Here is a 23,841-nt window from a genome sequence, read left to right as displayed (position 1 = left end):
CGCAAGTGAAGTTTTTTCGAAAAAAGGCTACTTTTTTTTAAAAAACCCTTGAGTCTGGACACAGCCTCAGGGGTTCTATTGGACTTAATAATAAATGCAGAAACATGGATTCAGGTGCATGTCTTTGGGTACCCAAGGCTAGCGACAACACTTTCTGTAATCTTACATGGACATAGGAAATAGGTTTTGAGATGCATTAAACTATTTGCAGCCCATACTGCAGATCTTTTAGGAGATATCTATTAATGGAACCATATTACAGCAACTTATGGGATTTGCAGAATGATGTCATAAGCTAAAACTTAGCCTTTTTTTTTTTTTTGGTGAATACATTTGAATGCAGCATATGTGTTTTAGTGTATGTTAAATATTGTTATGGTTAAGGTTAACCAAGAAAAAATCAAGCAGCGCGATGTTATTATTTGCTGTGGAGTGATTTAACAAATGTTTGAACAGCTGTTGCCGAATAGACACTATTGATATAAGTGCAGTAATCGTTACTGTAGGAGTTTTGGTTGTTTATAGTAAAAGAACCTTTGTAGGGGAATGCATGGCCAAGGACTAGGTGTGCTTGTGGAGAGATGCGGTAATTTATGATGTTAAATCTAGCTTGGCCACTTCAGCGAGCTTTTGTACCGGGATATAGCTTGTGATGCCCCAGGTCTGAGTACGTCTACACAACAGCTGGACATGCCTCCAGAGATGACATATGCTACCTGAGCTAGGGAGCTAAAACTAGCAGTGTGCCCATTGTGGCGTGCGTGACGGCAAGGACTGCCACCTGAAGCACTGGCCCAGAGAGTTGAATGGGCTTGCCTTGGGTAGGTAGTATGCACTGCCACCTAGGCAGCCATGTCTGCACTGATATAGTTAGCGCTCCAGGTCAAGCAATGTTAGCATGTGTCTGCCTACAGAGGCTGGGAGGTAAGGTCCCATCTGTAGTGTAAGCAGACCCACCAAGTTTGACTCAGTGATAGGCAACCAAGGATAGGGAGGGGGCCCCATGAGTGGCCCTACTTCATCTCAGTGGGTCCGTGGCCCCCCCAACTGCTCCCCCTCCCACGCATGCCTCTTGCGCACTAGGGCACCGAAGCACCGCGCTTCCTACTCCTCCCGCTCCCTCCCAGCCTGATTCTCGCTCCATCCCTGCTTCTCCCCCTCCCTACCAGAACTTGAACAGCTGATTCATGGTGCGCCAGCTCCAGAAGGGGGAGAGAGGAGTGAGGATAGAGCACAAATAAGATTCTTGGTGCTCTGAGAGTGCTAGAAGGAAGAGGGAGAAATAGGAAGTGTGGGGCTCCAGTGCTACAGGGCATGAGAGATGCTTGGGATGGGAGGGCAGACAGGGTTTTTGTGGGCCTCAGGTGGAGCCCCATGTGATCCACAGGCTTCAGCTTGGCCACCACTGGAGCTTTAACTTCCATGATCATCATGGGAGAGCTGTCAGCTCTGGGACTATTCAGGATATTTGCTAATTTTATGCAGATTCCTTCCCTTATACTTTAGTTTCCTGAGATTCATCCACCGGCACAGACTTAATGCCCCAGCACCATGTTGTACAAGGAAAATCACAATAGCTGGGTGGTCAGTGGTGGAAAACCTGAAATCAGCTGTGCCCATGGGAAAGAATCAATAGCTTGTCACGGAAGACAGGTGGAATTTTGTCCCCAAAACAGATTGCTGCTGCCATTTCATTAGCAACCTGGTAGCTCAGAGATACCCGCTGCATACAGTGATTATTGGAAAGAGGAAGAGTCAGCACTTCCAGGCTATCTGGTGTGCTGGACAAAGGGCCGTGAAAATAAATCTGATCGATTTGGATGTTCAGTTCTCATTAAAATTAATCGGAATTGTGCTCTAAAGTCCCAAAGCCAACTTTGCAACTTTCAGTGTGGAGAGAGACTGTAAAAGAACACAAGGACATATTTTTAAATGATCAGCACCTACACAATGGGGCAAGGTTTCCAGCTTGCACGCCGGCCCCCAAATGCTAGATTTTCCAAATCCCTCGGCACTTTGCAGCATCCCAACATTTTGCTGAGGCTTTGGAAAATCCAGTCATCGATTGTGGTGCTGAATCTTGCTAAAAATCTGGCCCTACGTGCATACTTTGACCTCTAGAAAAGGGGGTGATACACTTCTTACAAAGAGGAAAATGTGGGGAAGTACATATAGAACAGAGTAACTCATGATATTGAGCATGCCTGAGGTTGTGCTAGGGGGGTAGCAGGCTGGGAACCCCCCTGGATGTGCTCTCTTGGTTTGCTACACTCAGCAGAAGGCTCAAGAATGGATTAAGCACAGGAACTGAATGGGTCTTCTATGCATTTCCTGTAGGAGACAGGTAACAAAGGAATTAACATTATTTGGGAATAAAGAGCCCTTTGTCTCATACCTCCGCATTTTTAAAATCCCATTGGAAACCACCAACAGGGCTAAATAATCCTCTAGGCATAGAACATGGAAGAAAAATGTTGCAGCACTTAGTAATATTTTTTTTCTTAAATTAATTAAAATGCCCTAATAAGGTATGCACATTGCTGAACTGGTTTTAGATGAAAAAAATGGGCTACTGCAGAGCAAAGTGGCAAAGTCCTTTTTACTGCCAGGTACCCTCTACAATAATAAAACATCCACTCAAGTTAATATTGCCATGATATTAGTTGATGTTTAAATAAATTAGCATTGCATGTATGAGTGCGCACTGTGTCCTGAGTTACCCATCAGAAACAGGAGTGGTACAGACTTGTATTTGAAGTGGCCAGAATCCATTATTGGTGTCTTCTAGGTTATTCCATAGAGCTGGGTTTTTAAAGGATGAATCCAAAAGAGGTAGCATTAGTGGATGTTGAGTTTTTGTGCTATTCCTCAGAGTGACTTGCAGTATAATTTCACACTTGTTCTGATGTGGGTGGCAAGCTGTTAGTATCATATACTTTGTGTGCTTATTTAATTTACCCTACAAATTTCTCTTCTTTTTTCTCCTCTCTTCCCCGTCCTTTTCTGTTATAAATTCTGGGTTTCTGTTATCCCTCTCCAGCTCATCTGGTGAAGTGGGTTTTGCCCACAAAAGCTCATAATACTGTAGATAGATAGATATTAGTCTCTAGAGGTGCGTCTACTTTAGCTTGAAATAAGCTACGCATTTTGAGCTATGCAAATTATGTAGCTTATTTCAAATTAATTTTGAAATAGCTTATTCTGAAATTTGGCACTGTCTACACAGCGCTTATTCCAAAATAAATCGCTATTCCGAAATATCCCTTATTCCTCGTGGAATGAAGTTTACAGGGATATCAGAATAGCACGCCTGTTATTTTGAAAGATATTTCAAAATAACTGGTGCACTATCAAGATGCTCAATAGCTATTTCAGGATAGCGCCGTGGTATAGACGCACCCTGTGCTGCCACAGAACAACTCATTGTTTTTAAAAATACCCAGTGATTATTCATCGAGAAATCTCCCTGCAATACTTAATTAGATATAAAACATAGTGCATTGTAAAAACGGCATGGATGCTTAGTATTTTGAATTAGCATTATCTATATCTACAATTTTCTTTAAATCCTTTGATGCAGCTTGGTTAACATTACTTTTTACTCCATGAACGTGTTTTAGATTACCATTAGTTCTAATTAACATTTGGCCTGTCTACCGAGACATAAAAACTAGTTACCTAGAGGAACACTGGGGGAATCACTGATATCAAGAGAAGTAATGGTGCACAAACCTCATGAAACACTAATGGTTTTGTAATCATTTCAATCATTCTTTCACTAACAATTAAAAGCTTCATCTGGGCAATGAATCTCACTGTAGGCGGGCATGAAGATTAAAAGCATGAAGAATGCAAGTGTCTTTCTTATGCTACTGTAGTCCTTACAAGATTTAAAAGCAACACAACCAGGAAGGATACCTGTGATCTAGGGTACGAACACTGCACTGTTTTTCCAGAATAATGGTCATTATTCCAGAAAAACAATACCGTATTTTCCGACGTATAAGGCTACTGGGCGTATAAGACGACCCCCTAGCAGACCAGAGGCACCGGGAGCAAAGCCGCAGCAGCGGCAGGGTCCCGCGCCTCTGAGGCTTTGCCAGAGTCAGTTTGCTTCAGTCATTTCTTGCCCATAAGAATATATGACCAAGGGCCATTACACATCCCCTCCAACCTCATCTTCAGCATGTTAGCTCCCTTATGTGCCGTGTGATGAAGTGTTGTGCATTTAGGGTGCGTTGCCTGAATTTCTTTGTAAGTTTCAGGACAAGCTCAAGGCCATTGCTGGTAAACTGAAATGACTGACTCAGACTCATAGACTTTAAGGTCAGAAGGGACCATTATGATCATCTAGTCTGACCCCCTGCACAGTGCAGGCCACAGAATCTCACCCACCCCCTCCTAGAATAATCCTCTCACCTATATCTCAGATATTGAAGCCTTCAAATACTTTGAAGGCCCCAAGATGCAGAGAATCCTCCAGCTGTGATCTGCGCCCCATGCTACAGAGGAAGGCAAAAAACCTCCAGGGTCTTTGCCAATCTACCCTGGAGGAAAATTCCTTCCCGACCCCAAATATGGCGATCAGCTAAACCCTGAGCATGTGGGCAAGACTCACCAGCCAGACACCCAGAAATTCTCTATAGTAACTCCTATCATCCCTCCATTGACCTATTTCCCACTGAAAATGAATGGTCAATTAGTTACCAAGATCATATTATCCCATCCCCTTATCATAGAATCATAGAACTGGAAGAGATCTCAGAAAGTCGTCAAGTCCAGCCCCCTGCTCTAGGCAGGACCAATCCCGTCTAAATCAACCCGGCCAGGGCTTTGTCAAGTCGAGACTTGACTGAAGAGATCGCACATTACAATGAAATGTCAAAGCCTTTATGGTTCGGAAAGGAAGCAAAATGCAACTCTGTGAGACTCTGCGGACCTTTAACATCTCTAAGTACGCTGGCAATTAGTGCCATTCTCTGCTCTATAAAACAGTAACAGTATTTGTTCAAACAGGTGTTCTGTGATTTCAAAGGCTTATTTCAAACCTGAGTGAGTGACAGTATCTTAACATTAGCTTATCACCTCCTTGCACCAAACTAAAAGAATTTTATTTTAGCTGATCGCTAAATATTCAGCATACCTGATTGACAAAAAGTAATACTACTTTACCAGACAACATGTTTTCCTCAATTAGAACATAGACATATTCTGTAATTAAGCACTGGCCTCATAGATAACAACATCCTTCTGTAGTCTAGCCACAGTCTCTTAAAAAGAAAAAAACCAGCTGTTAGTGTCTGTAATGACTGGTTTGTAAGGGTCATTGCTGACCTTGGGTTCAACTCCTGTCACTATCTGACAAATCAATTATTGCTTACAGACAGCTAGTAGTTTCTTTAGGATTTGTGTTTAATTAAATGTTACCTGGACAAACTGACTCATTCTCAAGCAGTTTTCTAGAAATATAAGATACAGTTCCTAACCGCTTATGACTTGTCTCTTACATTACTGCCCAAGCCACCATAGGCATACGTTGCTTATAACGCCCTAGAGTGTAATCTGGGGCAGAAATTACCAGCTCCACAGAAGTGTCCCGTTCTTTAAAGGGCAGAATTTGACCCATCGTCAGATGGCAGTTTTCTTTGGGAGCAAAGTGCCACAAAAAGTTTTTGATCTAGTCATCAAACCTAATGTTGTGCTCCATTTCACTATGGAGGCAGGAAGCGAAGTGCCCTGAGGAAGAGGGCAGTGGGGCAGGGTGGAGTGGAGCAGACGGCTGGCTCCTGCTGTAACAGTGAGCACAGGGAGGGTGACCCCTGCGACACCTCACTCCTGCACTAACCCCCCCGAGGTAATCCTCTGGGTGGTGGAGATGGAAGGAGGGGCTCTGGGCAAGGGGTGGAGCAGAGGTGGGAAGGGTGTGAGATTCGGGGGAAGGAGTTGAGCAGGGGTAGAGCAGAAGCAGAGCAGGATGGGGCCTGAGGCAAGGGGGGTTGCCCTGGGCCCTGGGCCCTGAGACTGGGCAGTGGGTTTGAGTAGAATCTGAAAATGGCTTGACACTCTCAGCTTGGGCCTTTCAGATTAGGCCCTCACAACCCTCTCCTTTGTGTTTCTAGCCCCAAGTGAGTTGCCCAGAAGCCCATATCTGAGGGTATGTCTACACTACAGCACTAATTCAAACTACCTTAATTCGAATTAGTTAATTAGAACTAAGCTAATTCAAACTAGTGTATCTAGACCTAAAAACTAATTCGAATTAGTGCTTTGCTTATTCGAACTTGCATGTCCACATTGAGTGGACCCTGAACCGAAGTTAAGGCTGGCCAGAAGCAGGACCAGCAGGGCATCAGATTAGGACTTAGAGTGTGGAGCTGCTGCCTCAGGCTAGCAGAGGGCTGTGCTTAAAGGGACCTGACCCCCACCCTGGACAGACAGTTCTCAAGGTTCCCTGCTTGCTTGTCTACCTCGATGAGGGACAGCTAAGCAGTCCTGTCTTGGAGTGCCCTGAGTGCCCGCACTCGGCACATCACAGCACTTGGCCATCAGCCCGGCTGCACTTGCCCCAGGCTGCCATCCGGGGGGGGGGGTTAATCGAGGGGCTGTCAGGATCCAGGAGACCCTGCAGGAGAGCTTCCACCCCGAGGAGCCCGCAAAGCCACCCCAGTCCTCCCCACCGGGGGCTCATGCCCCATTCCTCCCTCGCCTCCTTCCACTTACCCTTCCTAGCCCCACCTTCCTGATGTAAAAAATAAAGGACACGTGTGTTCAAAAATAGAAACTCTCTTTATTTAACAAAACTGGGCGTGGGGAGGGGGGGAAAAGGAGGTGGGAGAGGAGAAGAGAGAGGGTGGGAGAGGGGAGGGGGAAACCTGGGAGGAGGGAGCTGGAAGGGGAAGCCAGGGGAAGAATGAGGAGGGAGAAGTATAAAACTATGGTATGCCCACATCTTTAGTACTGTATACAGATGTGATCTCCTCAACCCCAAAAAGATATTTTGGCCTTGGAAAGGGTTCCAAAAAGGGCTACTAAAATGATCAGGCGTTTGGAACAGGTCCCATATGAGGAGAGGCTAAAGTGACTGGGACTTTTCAGCTTAGAAAAGAGGAGACTGAGGGGGGATATGATAGAGATCTATAAAATCATGAGTGGTGTGGAGAGGGTGCATAAAGAAAAATTCTTCAGTAGTTCCCATAATATAAGGACTAGAGGACACCAAATGAAATGAATAGGTAGCAGGCTTCAAACTAATAAGTGAAAGTTCTTCTTCACAAAGCAAATAGTCAACCTGCGGAACTCCTTGCCACAGGAGGCTGTGAAGAACTATAACAGAGTTTAAAAAGAAGTTAGATAAAGTAATGGGGTTGGGTCCATGGAGTGCTATTAGCCAGGGGGTAGGAATGGTGTCCCTGGTCTCTGTTTATGGAAGGCTGGAGATGGATGGCAGAAGACAAATGGCTTGGTCATTGTCTTCAGTCCATCCCCTCTGGGGTAGCTGGTGTTGGCCACTGTCGGCAGACAGGCTACTGGGCTAGAATGGACCTTTGGTCTGACCCAGTACGGCCGTTCTTATGTTCTAAGCTCAGGGCTCAGGGTCGGGGGCTCACTGGACCACCTTGATTTTCATGCAAACCTACTCCTGGGTTTGCATGTGGCCTTTGGTGGCCAGGCTGGCAGCTATTCTGCCCTAGATGGCCACTTTCCTGTGCCTAGTGCGGAGGTCGTGGGATCCTGGGAGCCGCCAGCCTGGACCTGGGAAGAGACGGAGGGCTGGGTGGCAGCAGGTGGCTGGCTCGTGCCATGCCAGGTGCGGGTCTGCTGGCTTGGTGCTGGCAGGTTTGCACCTGGCACTGGCACCGTAGCCAGCCCGTGCCCCTTTAAGGGCTCTGGGGCTAGGAGGGGGGCAGAAGAGTTTCCCTGGTTGTGCCCAGGGCTAGCCTCCCACTAGTTCGAATTAAGTGGTACACAGCCCTTAATTCGAACAACTTAATTTGAACTAGGCGTTAGTCCTCGTAGAATGACGTTTACCTAGTTCAAATTAAGTGCTCTGCTGGTTCGAATTAAGTTCGAATTAGCGGTTTGCATGTGTAGCGCCTGTGAAAATTAATTCGAACTAACAACTGTTAGTTCGAACTAACTTTGTAGTGTAGACATACCCTGAGGCACTACACCCCCCGGGGCCTGAGCATTCTCCCCGGGCCTCACACGCTAGACCACCCCTCCCACTCTGGTCACGTGTCCCAACTGAGCTCCAAGCGACCCTTGGTGCTAGAACTTTGCTTGGGCAGAGAAGGCCACCGGGTCACTACCCAGCTATCTCTCCAGTGGAAACACAGGCTGCTCCCAGTCGCCCTTCCTGCATGTCACATTGCCCTCCTCTCGGAAACGCAATCCAGGCCCTCTGTTTCCCTACAGAGCCCTATCTAGCTGGCCTGTGAAGCTCAAGGCTGGGCTGCCTTATTTACTGTGCAGAGAAGCTGGGGGAGGGAAGAGGCAGCCAGTGTGTACAGTGTGCACAGCAGTGATGGATTAATAGCCAAGGTTCCTCCCCTCCCTGCACCTGTCAGCTGCCCCAGGCCTGCTTTGTCATCCTACCTCTTTCTGTCCCAGCACTTCCCTTGGGCGGAACTCGCCCTGGACCCACCTCTGGTTCCCCTCCTCTCCTCACACTGGCTCCACTGCTCGGCCTGCTTCCGAGGAGGCAGGACCATCTCATGCCCAGTGTTTACTGCAAACACAGGAGCGTGTCTGGCTCCTGCGGCAACACCTCCACCTTCCCTCCCACCCTCTGGGCAGACAGAGCAGCCACAGATGTCAGGCTGCAGTGCTCCGCCTCCCCTCCTTGAGAGGGCAGGGAGGAGGGTCGGCTGCCCTTAGCAACCCTGCCCTGCTCTCAGCTGGGCCCGCTGGGGGTTAGAGTGTTTCTAGCTGTTCATAGAGCCTAGGGGAAAAGCAAACGCCAGCAAGGCTGAGGTTGTGGTTAGAAAGCAAATGGGGGTGGGCAGAGGTTGGGAAGAACAGAGCTGGGACCAGAGCCATAGTTCATGCTGATAGAGGTAATCTTTAAGGTCATTTCTAGAAAGGAAGAAGGGAGCCACAAAGATGGTCTGAAACCTACAGCTGGAGGGAACTACATCATGGTCATGTGTCTATGACAGCAGAGATCATAATACTAAGCGGAAGGGGAGAAACTAATTCACTGGCTGGCGACATATTTATGGGGAAATTATTGAATGTTTAACCAGGAAACACAATTTATAGGAGGTGGTAACTTCCCTATCTTTGTGTCCACAAATAAATCATTGACTAACACCTGTAGGTTCTGGGGCAGCTGTGCCATCAGCTACACCCAGTGCCCCGTTGGACTCTGAGGGTGCTGCACTGGATATACAAAGGACAGGATTTGGTCTGGTGTTTCCTCAAGAGTGGCAGTTCATGTGAATATCGTTTGCCTCCATCTCCTTACCCTGGGATTGTGACAAAGCTGAGAGCAACCTTTTCAAGGGACAATTGAGTTTTTCTTGCTTCTAAACTTTCCAAACCTGAAACTTTAAAGTTTTTTCATGGAAAAATGTTGAGTTCCATGGGAGCAGGACCTGGTGGTCGTCCTGTGGATCTTGAGGTTCTGTTGCCCTGCAGTTGGAACCCCTTAGCTAGGTAATATACTGAAACTCAGCAAGAGAGTCCGTGCCCCAAGTACCTTTCAGTTTAAACAGACAGGACAGAAGTGGAGAAGGAAAATGATTTGCCCAAGGTCACACAGCAGTATCAGAGGCAGCTCTGGGAACATCATCTATTGCCTTTTCCAACATGTATCTCAATGCTTTATCTGTTTGGATGGCTGCAGTAAAAGTGCACATTAGTCTATCGCCTGGTTTCAGAGTTGCTGAGAGTCCATGGCTCTCATTGGCTCCCACCAGAAATAAACACAGCCTTTTGATGGCTTTCTGGAATGGAGAGAAGAGGAAAGTAGCCCTCTGCGTGCACTGTTGCTGAAGGATGTTTCTGGGTTTTAACTCACTATAGAAGTTAAATATTTTCATTTTTGTGGATGACACAGGATTCTTTCCGAAAGCAACAGTAAGAGCAGTTAACTTATTTTTTAGAGTACTTACAGGTCCCATTTGAACGCAAGTGGAACTTATAAGAAATGTTGATCAAACAACATTACTATATCTGGGTATGTCTACACTACCCTCCTAGTTCGAAATAGGAGGGTAATGTAGGCATACCACACTTGCAAATGAAGCCCGGGATTTGAATTTCCCAGGCTTCATTTGCATAAGCGGGGAGCCGCCATTTTTAAAACCCTGCTGGTTCGAACCCCGTGCAGCGCGGCTACACGGGGCTCGAACTAGGTAGTTCGGACTAGGATTCCTATTCCGAACTACCGGTACACCTCGTTCCACCTCGAGGGTTCGAACCAGCGGGGTTTTAAAAATGGCGGCTCCCCGCTTATGCAAATGAAGCCCGGGAAATTCAAATCCCGGCCTTCATTTGCAAGTGCGGTATGCCTACATTACCCCGCTAGTTCGAACTAGCGGGGTAGTGTAGACATACCCTCATAAAGCATTATAGTAAGAAATTATGAATCAGTTTAAATGGCACATCGTAATGCATTTACTTATCATGCCAAGAGGCCAGGATTCACAAATTAACCCTTTCACCAAAACTCATTGGTCATACAAAAGTCAGAAAAGGTACTGATCCAATGAGTCATGCTATTGCCCTTTTAACATGATAGCTAATTTGGAAATTCATTACTTCTGTTTAACTAAAAGGCACTTGACAGTTATTTTTCCATGAATTTATTTTTAAGTGTGCTTTATTGGAAATGCGGGCAATATTGTTACAGGCAGTTCCTGTCTTTATGGATGTTCTGATAATAAACATCAAAGAACTTGATGGTTCTCTGTTGTCTTTATCTTTCACAATAAAGATTGTTTGACAGCTATTTTATCCAATCTGTTTCAAAAGTTGCTAGAGGGATGAAATAGTATTATTTCACGCAAAGAACTAGATGTCTAGACTTTATTTCACTCAAGATACTAAGCTGATTAGATCTTGCACAAGACATTGAGAGAAAATTCATTTAACATTGTTGTCAACCTTGATAACCTTTTCTCTGACTCTGGCAAATCTCTTTCTGGTATACACCACTCTAGATTGATACAGTGTCAGATGAACACTTCAGACATCCAGATCACGATGGACCAAACGCATTAAAACAAAGAGACCACGTGAAATAATCCTGCCCATTCCGCAATGGATGTTTGCAAATGAGAATGACCATATGTTATACTGCACACTGAGGGTGAGTCTACACAGCAGGGCTTAACTTGAAATAAGCTAAGCAAATGGAGCTACGCCAATTGTATAGCTTATTTCAAAATAGCTTCTTTCAAAATTGGAAGCATTTACACAGCACTTATTTCGAAATAGAGCACTCTTCCTCTGACTTCCCTTACTCCTCGTACAATGAGAGTTACGGGAGTTGGAATAAGAAGTCCTCCAGCTAGACAGTATTTCTACTTTATTTCAAAATAATTGCCTGCTGTGTAGATGCGGACTAAGGATATGTCTACGCTTGCCCCCTAGTTCAGACTAGGGAGGAAAATGAAGCATACCGAAGTTGCTAATAAAGCACGGGATTTAAATATCCCACGCTTGATTAGCATATTCGTAGCTGGTCGCCATTTTAAAATGCCAGTTGCCCAGTTTAACTTGCCGCATGTAGATGCGGTTGTCGTGAGGAGTAACAGTTAATTCGAGGGAAGGGTTTTGGATCGGACTACCACGTCTACATGCAGCAAGTTAAATCAGGTGACTGGCATTTTAAAATGGTGACCAGCCACGAATATGCTAATCAAGAGCGGGATATTTAAATCTCGCGCTTCATTAGCAACTTGGGTATGCTTCATTTGCCTCCCTAGTCCGAACTAGGGGGCAAATGCAGACATACCCTAAGTTATTTTGAAATAACGTTAGTTATTTTGAAATCATGTTGTGGTGTAGATGTACCCTTGAGTCTTCTGAGGAGATGGTATTGGTAAGGTCTTCACACCAGTGGGTTTTAGAATTAAGGGCCATTGAAATGCCTGAACCAGTTCCCACCTCTGAGAGCTATTGTGTCAGGCAACCTGTGGATTTAGGCAGATTAGGTTATGCTCTGTTCTTATTATCAAGTTATCCTTCACAACTAGAGAACTAGAAATTTACTTTTTGGAATGGAAGTTGAAATTCGAGTTTAACCACATGACTCCAAGACTTGCCTGTGCCTATATTTAAGTGTGACCATGCTGTACACTTGAACCCGAGGAAGGGGCATTTTGCAAAGGACTGTGTGTGTATGGGGCTACTTCTTTCTTCTTATCCTCTTCTGCAAATATACAGTACAAGTCGCAACACAAGCCTGTACGTGTATTGCATAATAGTGTTCATACGTCTGATGCTTTTAAAAACACTTTGTGAACAAACTTACAATGCACAGCACATTTAATTATGGCAATAACTCAGTACTGTGGAAAAAATGACAGTTTCATCTATGAATGCCTCATTTCGAAACCTTTAAGCGCTGGTGCCAGTTTACGAATGATATCAACACTACTAGTGTAACCTGTTTAACGGTCAAATGTAAATGACTATAAACAACCCATTTTCAGGTGCTCGTACATGGGTTGGATTTCAAGTTCTTTTTTAGAATAAATCCCATTATGTATATTTTCTGGCAGGAAATGCAGTTTGCTGGTGTACAGTACAGGAGAGCTGGGTTCATTGACAGGCTTCTGGAGGCTGCAGCTTTGCTATTTTTTTTTTTTTCCTTCAGTGTATATGCAGAGATGGGGGTGAATTTTGCAGAGCAGATATTTTCTCTTGTTCTCTGGAAAAAGCTACCTGCTTTAAAATGGGATCACTGAAGTCTGTGAATCTTTGTAGCCGCATAGTTACGGGTGGATCAGGAATATTACGATAAAATATTTTGGGTTCTATAATTTGTTGAGTTGGGAAAACTAGATTTTGTTGATGAAATGGGGACAGTTTGAACAAGTCTGACTTGAAAATGGGTTGGAAACAAATTAAAATTGTCAAACGTGTTTTCTTTTGACATTTTCTAAATGAAAGGTTCCAGTTGCTACTTCAAATGACGTTCATTTAGAAATTTGGCAAATTTAGAAAAAAAGTTCTAAACAAAAGAGAAATTGAAGTGAAATGTTTCAATTGCCCCAAGTCAAATGGGGAAGAGGGACTCAGTTCTCAAAAAAAAAAAAAAAAAAAAAGACAATTTTGACTTTTTCATTCCAGTGTTGAACACTTGAAAATGTTCACACTACGGAGAAACTATTTCCTTCCCCAGTTCTGCTGATGGTATCTTCTAAAACGGATCAATCACTTGGACTATACGTGCCTAGCGATAAATTCTTTAGTTTGTAGTGGAGCAAAACTCCAACTGATATTAATGGGACTTACTGAGTGATCAGCGCTTTTGAAAATCAAGCCATCTCTTTAAAAGCTTGATATGCTGTTCTTCAGCAAAACTCCTATTGACTTCTATAGAATAGAATCAATCCCTGAATACCTGTATATGAATGCAAGCACCCACTTCTGAAAATCTTCTCCAATCTGTATAAAAAATTATAACCATCATATAGGTATTATATTTTAGAATTCTTCTGGATACATTAGACGTTTCTATAAATAAATCAGCAACAATACTTTTAAAATTGTTATTCCTATTTGAATTTACTGAATCTATTTCTTATCTACCAATAATTGTATACTACTTTAAATTTGATTAAATTACATGAACAAAAATATATGCATCAGAATTAACATGAACTTCCTATTTTAAAATGCTTTCCATAGAAATTCCTAGTGGGTATCACTGGTGAAATCCAATTACCATTTAATTAAAAAGAAAGCATGAAACATTTGAATGAGGAAGAAGGAAAAAGAGTACAAGCAAAACTATGAAAACAGGGCACTACTATTAAAAACTTATTAATTGAAAGTTGTCTTTACCTTATTAATTATGAGGATGAGACTGGTCTCCTAGTATAATAGAGGAGAAATAATATTCTTCTTCAACTCATCAGAATTATTAATCATTCTAATTAGATAACAGGTTAATATTGTTATTCTTACCAAAGTGTTCAAACTTGGTAATATTTGGCAAATTTTCAAAAGTTAAGCAACCTTAGGCAATGGAATCTATATTTAGGACTCTAAATAAATCGTAGAATCATTGAAAATAAGATGGGCAAGGACTTCAAGAGGTCATCTAGTTGAACCCTCTGGCCCAAAGCATGGCCAATCCCAACTGAATCATCCCAGCCAGGGCTTTGCAAGCCCGGCCTTAACGATCTCTGAGGATGGAAATTCCAATACCTCCATAGGCAACCCATTCTTGTGCTTCACCACCCTCCCAGTGAAATAGTTTTTCTAATACAGTATTCAACCTAGACCTTCTCCACCGTAATTTGAGACCATTGATCCTCGTTCTGTCATCCACCACCACTGAGAAGAGTCTCTCTCCATCCTCTTTGGAACCCCCCTTTAGTGAGTTGAAGGCTGCCATCAAATTCCCCCTGACTCTCCAAAAGAATGGTCTTTATCTGCCTCTTTTGACTATCTAGTCTTAGGTACTTATAGACTACTTGTTTTTCCCATTAAATTCCAGCTCAGCTTTCCCCTTGATATTTTTTGCCCACTGCCTTTTCTTATTCTGCCACCCGCCTCCTATTTTTTCCTTTCCATCTCCCTTCTCCCCTATTTATTTTGCTCCTGGACATCCAACACTCCGGTCATCTGAAGAAGTGGGCTGTGCCCATGAAAGCTCATGATCCCATCTACATGTTTTGTGAGTCTTTTAAGTGCTACCAGACTATTTGTTGTTTTTTAAGTTTATTATTTTGCATGTCTTTGTCAAATACAATCCTTTAAAGGAAGAAAGTACCAAGAGGCTCAGGATGAAAAAGCACAGATGAATTATGATTTGCTTTCTAGAAAGGTACTTCTGCAGGGAAAAAAAATCAAACTCCAAAAAACAACCCAGCTGGGTGCCCACATGGTATTCAAAGGTAAAAGTTCAAGGCTAAACATGCTGCCAATGAAAAACAATTTCAAAAAGCCCCTGATGTGTGTGACAGACAGTTCCCTGGAGCCACCTCATAAAAGCTTTGATAAAGATCAGTTGGTATTGAACTGATATGCAGCCAGGAAAATTCAGGTTGAACCTGTTGGGCACTGGCTGCTGTGTGTGTCAGAGCTCACATGTGTTCATCTGTGTTTGTATGTGAGTGGAGGAAAGAAAGGTCTCTAGTTAAAAACTTACATTTCATTCTTATTGCAATATGGCTATTCATATGAACAAAGAGTGCTCATGAGTCATGTTCTGAACTAACAGGCTTTGTCACTTCTGGGGTTAGGGAACAACATTTATAAAGAGTAATGCATACTGTAGACCGGGCACAATTCAAAGTCAGAAATAAGACCTCTGGTGTCTGCATTTTACTGTAGGCTGACACTCAGCGCTGTCCTATTCTTTGTAAGGTCAGCAAACAGGGACTATTTCCTCTTAAAATAAAGAATAAGGGATCTTTCGGAAAAGGCTTTATTTTCCGAAAGATCCGCATCTAGACTGGCGCTTTTTTCTGGCAAAGCTCTGAGCCGGAAAAAAGCAGCAGCCATGTTTATGCAAATGAAGCGGGGGGGATTTAAATCCCCACTTCATTAGCAATTGTGATGTGTCTAATTTGCATCCCTTTTACAGAAAAGGGATGCAGTCTAGACACAGCCTAAGAGTATATCTACACTGCATGCTTATTTCAAAATAATCTATTCCAGAATAGTTAATCCGAAATAGTTTATTTCAAAATAGCATGACTATACTGCAGGGAAGCCTCAAAATCAGCCCGAGGCAGGCGTCCCTAATGTAGACGCACTATCTCAATTTAGAGCCCCAGGAGGCATTGGGGAGGAATAACTTAGAACGGCCCTGGTGAGGGGGTATTTCAAAATATCAGCAGTGGAGCATCTACACTCGCCTTATTTCAAAATAGCTATTTTGGAATAGGTGTTATTCCTCGTAGAATGAGGCTTACAGATTTTGGAATAAACCAACTGTTATTTTGAAATTATTTAGAAATAACAGAATGGCTGTGTAAATACTCAAAATAACGCTAATTACAGTAAACTTCCGATAATCCGGCACCTTTAGGACCCAGGGGGTGCCGGATTATCAGATATGCCGGACTATAAGAAGGGGGGCTATGAGGGGTCTGGGGTGGGGTGGGGGGATGCTACCCCAGACCCCCTCATAGCCCTCCCTTCTGATAGTCCGGCTCTGCCCCAGGAGTCCCTGATTCAGCTGCTGCTGGTCAGTTTCAGCAGCGGCTGAATCGGGGACGCCTGCAGCAGAGCAGCTGGAGTCCTGCCGGGTTGGTCCGGTAGCGCTGACCATTAGCGCCGCGAGACCAACCCGTCAGCACCCAAGCTGCTCTTGGGGACGCCTGGGGCAGAGTAGCTGGGGTGCTGATGGGTTGGTCCCGCAGCGCCGCTCCTCGGTGCTACTGGACCAACCCAGCAGCACCCCAGCAGCTCTGCCCCAGGTGTCCCCAAGTCCACCGCTGAAGAAACTGATCAGCGGCTGACTCCAGAAAGCCAAAGGCAGAGCTGCTCTGCCCCGGGCTTCCTGGAGTCAGCCCTGGTCAGTTTCAGCAGCGGCTGAATCGGGATGCCTGGGACAGAGCAGCTGGGGCACTGCTGGGTTGGTCTGGTAGCACCAAACCTCAGCGCTGCAGGGACCAACCCAGCAGCACCCCAGCTGCTCTGTCCCAAGTGTACCCAAGTCAGCTGCTGCTGAAACTGATCAGCAGCTGATTCCATGAAGCTGGGGCAGTGCAGCTCTGTCTCGGGCTTCCTTGAGTCAGCCGCTGGTCAATTTCAGCAGCGGCTGAATCCGGGACAGCTGTGGTGCTGCTGGGTTGGTCCCGCAGCCCCGAGGGGCAGCGCTACTGGACCTACCTGGCAGCACTCCAGCTGCTCTGCCCCCTGCTTCCCGGATTCAGCACTGGTCAGTTTTAGCAGCGCTGAATCGGGGAAGCTGGGGGCAGAGCAGCTCCAATGGTCCGGCTGCCCAGAGCACTTCCGGGTTCCTGATGGTGCCGGACCATCAGGAGTGCCGGACCGTCAGATGCCGGACCATCGGAGTTTTACTGTATCTTGAAATAACGGTGCAGTGTAGACACAGCCTATGACAGACCCCTGGCAACAAAAGCACCAGGCCCACTTTAAATAAATATTTGTTGGTCTGGTTGCACTGATAATAGTCAAGGGTTTTTGCTGCTATTATACGTAAAATATTATATGTGTTGGGCACATTTTTCCTGGATGAAAGTGAACCTACAGGAAATACAGTGATGCAAGTAAAAATCCTGTTCCTTAGTACACCAGAGCAGGTCAGGTTGAGCCTCACTGGCAGGAAAAGATAAAGCTGATCTAGGATAGAAACAGCACCTTAGAGGCAGTCTATCACTCATGCATTGTCCTCACAATCCCAATAGCATAAATCAAAGAAGTGTTTTGTGGGATAAGGACTAAAACAGATTGGCACTCACCTTCATGCTCACGATTATAGTTCAGAGGAGAGAGTGGATCATGTGTGACTAGCCTGGTACTGCTCTCTGACCAATGACATATCCTTTCTAGCGTCAGCTGCTATGGTTCTATACACACAGGTTGCAAAAATGGGAATCAGATGCTGTTCATTATTGGAAGGCTCTGTACCATAATCAAGGACCAAACCTGTAACCCTCACTTGCATGAGAGGATGCTATTAGCTGCAGTGTTACTATTCACAAGAAGCAGAATGATTCAGGTAAGTAAGGGTACATTGCTACACAGCAACATTATTTTAAAATAACTTAGTCTGCGTTTACACAGCAGGCAGTTATTTCAAAATAATGTCAAAATACTGTCAAGCTGGAGGACTTCTTACTCTGACTCCTGGAACCCTCAGGCTGTGTCTACACTGCACCTCTTCTCCAGAAAAGGGATGCAGATTAGACACTTTGGAATAGGCAAATCCGCGGGGGATTTAAATATCCCCCGTTGCATTTGCATTAATATGGCTGCCGCTTTTTCCCGGCTTGGGGATAAGCAGGAGAAAAGCGCCAATCTAGACGTGATTCTCCGGAAAATAAACCCTTGAAAATAAACCCTTGAAAGTAGGAATAAGAGATCCTCCGGAAAAGGGTTTATTTTCCGGAGAATCATGTCTAGACTGGCGCTTTTCTCCGGCTTATCCCCAAGCCGGAAAAAAGCGGCAGCCATGTTAATGCAAATGCCGCGGGAGATATTTAAATCCCCTGCGGATTTGCCTATTCCAAAGTGTCTAATCTGCATCCCTTTTCTGGAAAAGGGGTGCAGTGTAGACACAGCCTCATTGTATGAGGAGTAAGGGAAGTCAAAGGAAGAGTGCTCTATTTCGAAATAAGTGCTGTGTAGACGCGCCCAATTTCAAAATAAGCTATTTTGAAATAAGCTACACAATTTGCTTAGCTTATTTCGAGTGTTTGCAAGATCAGGACACAGTAAATAAAAATGGCTGTTTGTGACCTGCCGTGAACATGACACATTTCTATTAAGAATAGTTATGTTCAGTCTTGGCTTGTTCAAACAAAGATTTTTAACTCTGCTGCCTGAATGGAAACCCATAACTAAAGATACTGACAAAGCTGTCTCAGATGTTTTTGCATGGCAGGACATGGTTTGTAAAAGAAAGAACTGATAAGCAATTAATTTCTAGATCTTGCTATAGTGTTTACTCCGAGGGGATGTCATCCCTCATTATCATTACACATCTCACAAAACCACATCCTTCCATCTCATTTGCAAGACAGGTCAGAAAAGAGCCTCAGTTCCTGACCAGAGACACCAGGCAGTTGCATGGCCATAGAATTATAGAGCTGGAAGGGATCTTGAGAAGTCATCAGTTCCAATTACCTGCACTCAGGACAGGACAAAATATTATCTAGACCACCCCTGACAGGTGTTTGTCTAACCTACTCTTAAAAATCTCCAGTGATGGAGATTCCACAGCCTCCCCAAGCAAACTTTAGGGAAGTAAAACATAATTAAATCAAGGTGATCTAGACAGCACCCTTTTGTCAGAATAAGCTATGCAATTTGTGTTATGCAAATTGTGTAGCTTATTCCGAGTCTAAATTGAAAGACTTTAATTTGAAATAATTTCAAAATCAGGCACTATTCCGACAAATCCCAGAGACGCTGGAATAGCGCACCCGCTATTTTGGGAAATAGCGGGAGCTTTTAAAGTTGTGGTGTTGCTATTTCGGGATACTTCCAGTAAGAGCAACACCGTCTAGATGTACCCTCGGTATTGAACCCAATCTTCCAGAAAGTGTCATGTGGTTCTCCATAAAACTCATGTTCATATTTCATCCAAAGCTCTTTCAGCAGGACCATCTCTTTATACTCTTTGTACAGCACTTAGTACAATAGAGTTTTGCTCCATGAATGGGATTTCTAGATGCTACTGCACTACAAATAAATTATATTAATACTTCCAGTGGCATGGGGCCCCTTAGATGGAGACTAGGACAATGAATCATTCCTGAGAAACCTATCCCGTAGCAAATCGCTAACTCAACTACCTGAAGCAGCCTAAGAAAAATCCTTTGAAATGCCCGCATGGAAAGCTTACAATAGCAATTCAGTATCTCTTAAAAACCAGCAATTCAATAATGCTGGGAAGATGGAATTGAGATAGCAGGTTTAATGGAACCCTGGGATACTATATAATATGTGATGGGTGCCTAAATGATGAGTCATACCTACAACTACAAGAGTTTAATTATGGAACAAAGAGTCTCACTTAAGAAGCATTTTATTTCACCTTTAATTGTAGAACTTTTAATAATCTACCAGAACAAAACCAGCCATCAGAGCATAGGTGAAATATCCTCAGTTTAATATTCCTGCTGTGACATTGCTGTGAAAGTCTAAATTGTGGTAATCCTTCATGCCCTCACTCTTATCTCTTTCCCTCTTAATAAAAGAACATTTTGTTGCTCCAGCTGCCACAGGCTCATTACAGAAAGTGAGTAGTTATAGAAAGGCAGCAAATTCATGATGAGATACCCAGGACTGCAGGTTGCTGCTGGGTCCACACTTGATGGGAGATTTATTTTGTTTGAAATAATAATTTAAAAAAAACGCCTGGAAGTTCACAATGAGAAATTAATAAATTTGGCTTGATATTAAGCACTGGGGAAAAGATCAGATATGCTTTATCATGGGTGGAATTAGAAATGTAGGGCTGCCTCTGCAAAATGTAGCCGTGTACTAGGCTTCCTGTGTTTAAAAAAAAAATATGAATGCCTTGTCCTGTTATGAAAACTATAGGCAATCCCGGGAACCGAATCAAAACCATCTAACCCACATTCCTCTTTCATGTTAGAGGACAACAATGTAAAGAGTTAAATTGCCACTTTATAAGGTACGAAGTAAGTCTTCCTATCCCAACTGAGTGTGCTTCTGCTTCCCTAGTTATACAACACCTATTATAGTTGTACTGCTCTCTGAGGCATGAAAACTCTTGATATGGGTCTCTCTATCCCTAAGTCAATGAAGCACAAATTGTGATATGCTGAGGCCCAGGGAAGGAAGGAACTAGCTTCCTACTCTGTAAGTCTTTTGGGCTGACCAATCCACAGAAAGACATTTTGTTTTGGGCGCCAAAAGGCAATTTGACAGACGTGCTATTTGTGGCCATATACAAGGGAGGGAGGTGAAGAGAAGCAAGGGAAAAGAGGTGGCCAAAAAAGAAAAAGGGTAGGATGTTTTCAATTGCCTGTTTCTAGGCTGGGTTTTTTGTTACCAAGGCAAGAGCACTCTGAGGGTTCATCTACCCAGCACACTGATTTTGAAATAAGCTATTTCAGATTTTTTTTCCAAAATAGCTTATTTTGAAATAGCATGTCTATACTACAGGGGCGATGTCTAGACTGCATCCCTCTGTCGACAGATTGATGCAAATCAAGCATGTTGAAATTGCTAATGAAGTCGGGATTTAAATATCCCATGCCTCATTATCATAAACATGGCCACCACTTTTTTTCGAAAAAGAGTTTTTTTCAGAAAAAAACAAAACAAAAAAACAGCAGTCTAGATGTGGATCTGTCAAAAATAAAGCCTTTTTTGACAGATCCTGTAAACCTCATTTTTCAAGGAATACAGGAGCTGTTGAAAAAGGCTATATTTTCAACAGATCCGCGTCTAGACTGCCATTTTTTTCGAAAAATCTCCATTTTGAAAAAAGCGATGGCCATGTTTATGCTAATGAGGCACGGGATATTTAAATCTCAGCTTCATTATCAATTTCGACGTGCCTAATCTACATCTCTCTGTTGACGGAGGTGTAGTCTAGACACACCCAGGGAAGGCTCAAAATTAGCCAGAGGCAGGCTTCCCTAATGTGCTACCTCAAATTACTGCCTCAAGAGGCAGTGGGGAGTAATTACTTTGAATGGCCCTGGGGAAGAGCTATTTCAAAATAGCAGCAGTAGAGCGTCCACACTCCTGCTATTCTGAAGTAGCTATTTCGGAATAAGCATTATTCCTCATGGAATGAGATTTACATGTTTCAAAAGAAGCCGTCTGTTATTTTGAAATTATTTCAACAGAATTGCAGTCTAGATGCTCACATTGTTATTTCAAAATAACATCAGTTATTTTGAAATGACTATGCTGTGTAGACCCACCTTGAAACCTTGTATTTTTGTGACCATTTATTCTAGTCTTCCTGATGGGCCTCACGGCAGAACCAAGCACTGTCTAGATCATCCCTAATGGATGTTTATCTAACCTGCTCTTAAATATCTCCAGTGTTGGAGCTTCCACAACCTCCCTAGGAATTTATTCCAGTGTTTAACCACCCTGACAGGAAGTTGCGGGAAGTTTTTCCTAACGTCCAACCTAAACCTCCCTCACTGCAGTTTAAGCCCATTGCTTCTTGTCCTATCATCAGAGGCCACGGAGAACAATTTCTCCCCTCCTCCCTGTGATATCCCTTTAGGTACTTGAAAACTGCTTTCACGTCCCCTCTCAGTCTTCTCTTTTCTAAACTAAACAAACCTAATTCTTTCAGTCTTCCTCATAGCTCATGTTTTCTAAACCTTTAATCATTTTGGTTGCTCTTCTCTGGACCTTCTCCAATTTTTTGCACAAAACAAATCTGAGCTGTCTACACTGGCCCTTTTGCACAAAAGCTCTGCGCAAAAGGACTTTTGCCCGAATGGGAGCAGCATAGTATTTCCGCAAGAAGAACTGATTTCAGACAGTAGGAAGTCAGTGTTCTTGCGCAAATTCAAGTGGCCAGTGTAGACAGCTGGCAAGTTTAGACACAGCCCAACTGAGGAGTAGAGTAGAGTGGAAGAATGACTTCTTGTGTCTTGCTCACAACATTCCTGTTAAAGATCCCAGTAGATGCAGGAAGTTTCTAAGTCAATTGCCTTCAGCAGAGCAGAGTTCCACTCATTCCTGGAACTTTAGCCCCGTTCTATTGTCTGAGAACAGGGAGATGGGATCGCCCTCATAAAATGATCTGGAGCATAATTGGAACATTATCTTCATCACTTAACACTCAGGGAGGTAGCAAAGTGGCCCCATTACAGCACCTTCTATACCCTTACTTCAGACATTTGTATCTTGATTTTTTTTTTTTAATCAAAGCTAGTCTGAAATAACAACCTTTTTTCATACAGGCTATTAGTCATAACCTGTTGCCTTCCTTGCTATAATTTCTCTTTCCTAATCATTAAGCAGTTGTTATTTTCAATGAGGGGCTACAATTTCTGGATTTCAAACCCTGCATGGTTTATAGACAAAGAAAATATGACACAAAGACCTTGTGTGTTGAAAAGATTCTGTCATTGGCACACATTGTCGATATTTGCACATTTCCATCCTAGATTTGTTTTCATTACTCTGTTCAAAGAGCGTCCCTTTTATTTTGTCTTCCCTCTTCTTATATTGTTTTATTGATGCCACATTAAACTTTGGGGTTTGGAAAGTCCTGTGGGATTCTGAGGCATAAGACATAGAGCGATGTTGGTCTGCAAGTCATTCTGGGTACAAAAATGTTTGGCAGGTAACTTTGTGAATGAAAATTACATGCATCTGTATTGAAGTTCTTACTTGAATTTTAACATATTAATTTCAAACGTCCCTCTCTTGGATTGTAACATGCAAGGTTTATTTATACCTGAAAAAACCCTGATTACACAAGAACTCTTAATTGCTATACAAGCTTTGGCCCTCTTTCTCAGCAACTTTCAATCCTCAGTTGCAGTTGCCAAAAATTTAGCAAGAGAAAGCAGCAAAAGGATGTTAGGTGGAGCAAAGCCATCTGACCAAAAATTGATTGAAATATAAATAGAGTCTCATGAGAACAAGCATTCTGCATGATTAATGACAAATTTGTTAATGAGCAACTGACAAAGAACAGTTCATATCTCTACATTATGGTAATTTAGGAAGTAAATTGCTTTACTGAAATCATAAGACTATTGTCTTTTATTTGCATAGCCTTGTCTGATTTGCTAAAAGTCACTCCCCAGCTACTCCCTCTGCCACCATCAGCATGACTGTCTTCTCCATGTCCCCTTCCCACCCACCCACTTGATCCTATTGTTCAGCCAGCCACTGAGTTCAGGGCTTCCACATGCTGCATTGGGCATGCAGAGGAGCCCTCCAGTGCTCATGCAGAGGAGCCCTCCAGTGCTGGGCCTCTGTGTTTGCCCCTGGTAAGACCTGGTAGGA

The sequence above is a fragment of the Pelodiscus sinensis genome, chromosome 17 (genome assembly GCF_049634645.1).
Source record: "Pelodiscus sinensis isolate JC-2024 chromosome 17, ASM4963464v1, whole genome shotgun sequence".
Classification (NCBI taxonomy): Eukaryota; Metazoa; Chordata; order Testudines; family Trionychidae; genus Pelodiscus; species Pelodiscus sinensis.
Note: the sequence above shows the minus strand (reverse complement) of the source record.